General features: G+C 36.4%; 1 pseudogene; it reads right to left on the bottom strand.

Moving 5' to 3' along the window:
• OR6D23P (olfactory receptor family 6 subfamily D member 23, pseudogene) lies at positions 4,912 to 5,838 on the bottom strand (annotated as a pseudogene).

The raw sequence follows: 6,094 nt of genomic DNA on the forward strand, positions 1-6,094 counted from the left end.
TGCTTCATTAATTCAAAAAAAGAAAGGAGAAAATAAGGGATATATAATGGTGGGGACAAATAGAAGGAAACATCAAAATTGTAGAGTTAAATCTAACTTTACAATAATGAGATTAAATGTAAATAGACTAAGCACTTGAATGAAAAGAGAGAGAGAGATTACTACATTAGGTAAAAAGGAAGACCTTACTAAGACTTGGTTACAGGAATAACATTTAAATACACAAACGGAGTAGAAATTTCAAACAAACATCAAGCTTGTTTGACTATAGTAGTATATAAAAAAATAGACTTCGCAGTCAAGTGTATTTTCAGAGATAAAAAGGCAAATTTATAGTGATAAATGAATGAAATCACCAAGAAGACATAGTAATTCTACATATACACGCACACAATGATAGACAATCAGATGTGGTTAGTGAAAACACAAACTGGGGTCCTACTTCCCATTATTTTAAGTGGGAAAACTATAATCAGTACTCAATCTAGTCCCACCTCCAACTAGTTTTCTAAACCACAGTAAAAATGTCTCTGTATAAATAATAAGCATCATGTTAGGGTACAAAATGCTTAAAACTTTGCTACATGATTTCCAAAAAACTAATGTCATTCTTGGCAAACTGTTGCTTCTCTGCACTAACGTGACCTTTAAGAAAGAAAATCCAAGAAACACTACCACTCTGTTGACATTCTGTGGCTTTTCAAACATTTATCTTCGTATTTTAATTTGAGTCTTTTCTCGCGTATAATTTTGTTTTAATGTTGTATTGAGCTTTGGAGTTGAAAATATTAATATTTCCCACATAAACATTATTTAGCAATTTTTACTAAGAGATATGTTCTCTGAAGTTTAAGTACTAACGCTATGGGTTTTTCTACTGGTGAAAAGTTCTGCAAGATGTGCCTATAAATGATGAACTTGGTTTAATAGTACATGTCCACATACCAGGACACCACAAACCCTTTATGTGTTAGATTGTGCCTTCTGTCAATTGTTAGCTTCATATTCTTTCTAGGTTAGGTTTTTATCTATCAGAGAAGGCTTTAATGACATTCAACAAACAACATTGAAGATGTCCAGAAAAACATGGAGAAAAATTCAAATTTCTATGGAGACTAATGAGATGCAACCATGAAGACTTTCTATACATGGGAATTCTTTACAAAGAGCAAAAAATAGTTTCCTTGCATGTACCTGTGGCCCATATTAAAGAATGAAGAAGACATCAATAATTTTTAAATAAGATATAGAGTTTACATTCTCCATTCAAAATGTACAAAAACTAGAAATTAGTAACAGTTTTATAAACAATAATTGCTTGGCAATTAAAAAATCTTCCTATACAACTTCAGCGAAAGAGATATTGAAATTACCACTATAGAAAAATCACACACTTTAATCTTCTGGGATTTAACCACCTGGGATTTCTATTTGTCCCTCTCCTTTGGTTTTATCCTTTATTTGCTTTTTTTTTCCTACTACTGAAAAATTCTCCTCCTGCACATGGTATTTGATATCACTTACAGCATCTGCCTATGCCTTCAGCTCATCTTTTCTATTTCTTCTCCATCTCACCTTCACCTGTAAGCATATGAAAGTATGCTGCATGATTTTATAACTCCATGCTTTACAAATGCTGTTGACCAACCTGAAATCCCTTCCATTTTCATTGTCCAAATGGAAAATTCCTGTGTCTTCCAAAATCACCTCTTTTATACAGTCTCAAAAATAAAGAACTCATACAACTCAACAACAAAAAACCAAACAGTCCGATTAAAAAATGGGCAGAGGAACTGAATAGACATTTTTCCAAAGAAGACATACAATTGGCCAACAAGTGCATGAAAAGATGAAAATCATTAATAAAAATGCAAAAATCACTAAGGGGAATGTAAATCAAAACCACAACGAGATATCATCTCACACTTCTTTGGATGGCTATGATCAAAAGAACAAAGGACAAGAAGTGTTGTCAAGGATGTAGAGAAAAGGGAACCCTGTACACTGTTAATGAGAATGTAAATTGGTGCATCAACTGTGGAAAACAGTATAGAGTTTCCTCAAAAGATTAACAGTAGAATTTACATTTGATCCAGCAACCACATTTTTGAGTATTTAGGGAAAGGAATTGAAATATGGACATCAAAGAGATATTTTCAGTCCCATGCTTGTTGCAGCATTATTCACAATAGCCAAGAAATGGAAAGAACATCAATGTTCATTCACAGAAGCATTCATAAAGAAAACCTAGTATATACATATAATGGAATATTATTCAACTTTAAAAAAGAAGGAAATGTTGCCATTTGTGAAAGCGTGGATGTCCCTGGAGGGCATCATTCTTAGTAAAATAAGCCTGACATGGAAAGGCAAACATTCCGTGATCTCACTTATGTGTTGGAATCTAATTAAACATATAGAAGAAGAGAGTAGAAAGGTAGTTGTCAGGGGCTGGGTAGGGAGTAGAATAAGGAAGTGTTGATCAAGGGTACAAACTTTCAGTCATATAAAATAAGATCTGGAGATCTGTACAATACAGGGCCTATGATTATCAATATTCTATTGTCTACTTAAAAATTTTCTAAAAGGGTAGAGCTTACAAGTGCTCTTACCGTATAAGAAAAAAAACCCAAACAAACAACAGAGGGGCCAGGAAGAAACTTTTGGAAGTGATAGATAGGTTTCTATCTATCACATGGCATTGATATTGATGTTGGATTTCATACTTATCTCCAAACATATCAAGTTGTATACATTGAATATTTACAACTTTTTGTATATCAATCATACTTCAATAAAGTAGTTAAAAAATTATGATTGGAAGTATCTTCAGTGTGAAACTAGTTCAGGGGATTTCTATCCATAAAATGTTTTACAGCACCAGAATCTAGTGCATTTATCTCCATATCAGAGTTTATCTTTCATTGGGTACCATCTACGGCTCATAATAACCAACCTGGATTCGTGGACTCAGTTTTGGATTTGTGGTCATCATTTTTCTATTTTTCAAGCTCACTCTTCATTCATACTTTATCTTAAAGTTATATAAAGTGCATTTGACTAGTTTATGTGTAATAAATTATTATCAAATCTTGATTAAAACCTTGAAGAGGCTCACACTCCTTTTGTAGTCTGACTATGATTACTTAATTTATTCCTACAGTTGCTAAACCTCAACCATTTCAATATACTTTTCAGTAGTTGAACTCTTACAGTGGAATATTATTTCCATGTTCCCGCAGCATCTTGATGCTATCCCCATGCGTCACCTTCAAGTGGACTCTAGAGATTATCTGGCTCAATCTCCACATTTTATGGATAAGGTGACTTAAGTGTCTTGGGAAGTCAGTCAGTTAATTGAAGGCAGCACCAGGCTTAGAACCCAGGGCTTGTCCATTGCGAAATTGTTCAGAGTCTACTATTGGTCCCCTTGAGTTCCATTCCCACTGTCACTTCCCTAAACCATCATTGTCTTTCTCCCAATTTATGTAACAGTCTCTGTACCCACTTTCCTACTCTGATCTTGGCTTTTCCAATCTCTTTTTCATACAATGTCCACAGCTATGTACTATCTGTAGCTAATCATAACGTGTCTGTGATTTGTTAGAGAATGTTGATCGTTCTTCATTGTTAGTAATATGAAATCTGAACTTTATAATAGAAATTTGAAGGCCAAGTATGATCCAATCATGGTGTAGAACATATTTCATAAAACATATTTGTAATTAACCGACCTCAGAGTTCGAGTTAAAAAACAAACAAAATAAAAGAAAAATTGCATTAATCTTTTCAGAGGTATTTTCTCTCAAGAAAAAACAGACACACTTCTATCCTGGAAGTAGGAGCTGAAAGCACACAAAGGCTAAGGATTGAGATAATGGAAAAGTTAGGTCTAAAATAGGTTATCAATGAAAAGATAACCTTGTAGTTGACAACACAAGTCCACCAGGAAAAAAATGTTTGATTTGCTTAAATTATTTTCATTACTAATATGAAGTATATAAGCAAATAACTTGCAAATAACTTCCATCACCTTGAATCTTTGGAAGAAATTATTCTTATTCCATACTTGTATGATTTCTTCCAAAGATTCAGATTCAGGTCCCTTCCTCTGGTATACATGCACATTCTGTAGTAACAGTTTTAGGATAAGAACCAATCATAAGTATGAATTATGCATCTGAGGGGCTGGATCTAGAGTAAATAATTTAGAAAAACAGGAGCATTAGTCAGCTGTGGGATGCTATTGTTATTCCCTCTCCTCAGAGAATGGTCTGAGATTGAAAAAATTCTATTTCTCTCCAGCACAGGAATGATGAATACATGTGTAGCTAAACCAAGGGCTAAGAACAGCAATTAAGAGCCCATATGATGCAAACCATATATATCCCAAGGTGAAGGGTGCTATGACCATTATTTCCTTGGGCTAGGAGTGGGAAGAATGTGGGCACAAGAATTGCTACTATTTCCATTGTTTCCTTCGTAACCACAACCTAATATATAAACTTCTATTATTTAATGCATTTTGGTAAATAGTTATTAATTATGTTGAACTATGTGTATGGCTAGAGATGAATGAAATAAAAAGAGTATAAATTACTAAATTTTGGATTTCAAGCACATTGTTTATATCAGAGGGAAGAATATAAATTCAGTAAAGGATGTTTCTATTAAAATTAATTGTCATCAACATGTGGAATACTTAGGGAGAAGATAGTTATGCACACCAAGGGAAAACGTAGCCTTGAAAAAATAGAGAATTCCCTTTTGCTAGAGATATGCAAACAGATCAAGTGAGCTCTACCAGCGACTCTCAGCTGGGAACTCTGTGGAGAGCTACATCAGCCAGAATGAAGATGCATGGTTCTCTGAAGACTTCCAATCCAAGGCCATGTGATTTTTTTTTAATCTTCATATTTTCATTCTGAACATTATCTCCTTCAGAGCCTGGTGGACCTGCTTGTTCCACATAGAGTAGATGACAGGGTTCAGCAGTGGGGTCACCACCGTGTTCCCAAGAGCAGCCTCTCTGTTGGAGTACAGGCTGTTTGTTTGCTTTGGTTTCACGTATATAAAGACACAGCTACCATACATCAGAGAGGGGACAATGATGTGAGATGAACAGGTGGAGAAAGCTTTCCATCATTCCTTGGCTGATGGGAGACAGACGATTGTGACTACCATCTTGCTGTATGCAAAGATGGTTATGATGAGGGATGTTGAAAGGATACATAAAGTGAGGACAAAGGCAAACACTTCAACAGATCTGGTGTCAGAACAGGAGAGATGGATTACGGGGCCAAGGTCACAGAAGAAGTGAGGGATGACATGGGGACCACAGAAGGATGGCTGGGAAACCTTCACCACCAGACCAGTGTTGAGAGACAAGTTCAAAGCAAAGCAGGTAGTGACCAGGAGGAGGCAAGTCCTCAGGTTCATGATGGTCGGGTAATGCAGAGGCTTGCAAATGGCCACGTGCTGATCCAGAGACATCATTGCTATGAGGAAGAAACCTGCTGCTCCTAGAAATACAAAAACAAAGCCTTGTATGAAACAGCCAGGAAAGGAAATCGTTTGCTGGCCTAAAAGGAAGATGACCAGCAACTTAGAAACAAGAGTACTTGTGAAACAACACTCAAGGAAGGAGAAAATGCTGAGGAAAAAGTGTGTAGGTGTTTGGAGGCGGGAGTCAGCACAGGTGATGGTGACTATGACCACATTGCGTAGAAGGGACGCCAGGTACACCAGCAGGTGCACCAGGAAGAGGAACTTTCCCAGCTGCTGGACAGCAGGTAACCCTTCCAAGGTGAATTCTTGGACAGTTGTTCCATTCCCCATTTCCATGGGCATCTCTTTGCACAGCAGCACCACCTGCTGGCCTTAACCTACAATAAAGAGATCACAGCAAGCGCCGAAGTTTTAGGGGAGCACAAGGTCAACTAACTTGAATATCCAAGGAGAATAGGCAGATAGTAAAGTGCTCCAGTGAGTTGATTCTTGAATCAGAAGGACCTGAGTTCAATACTGGGTTCTAACCCCTCAGAGATGGGTCATCCGTGGAAAGCTAGTAAACCTTTGAAAACTTCGCTTTCAT

Source organism: Equus caballus, chromosome 1 (assembly GCF_041296265.1).
Source record: "Equus caballus isolate H_3958 breed thoroughbred chromosome 1, TB-T2T, whole genome shotgun sequence".
In the NCBI taxonomy this organism is placed as follows: domain Eukaryota; kingdom Metazoa; phylum Chordata; class Mammalia; order Perissodactyla; family Equidae; genus Equus; species Equus caballus.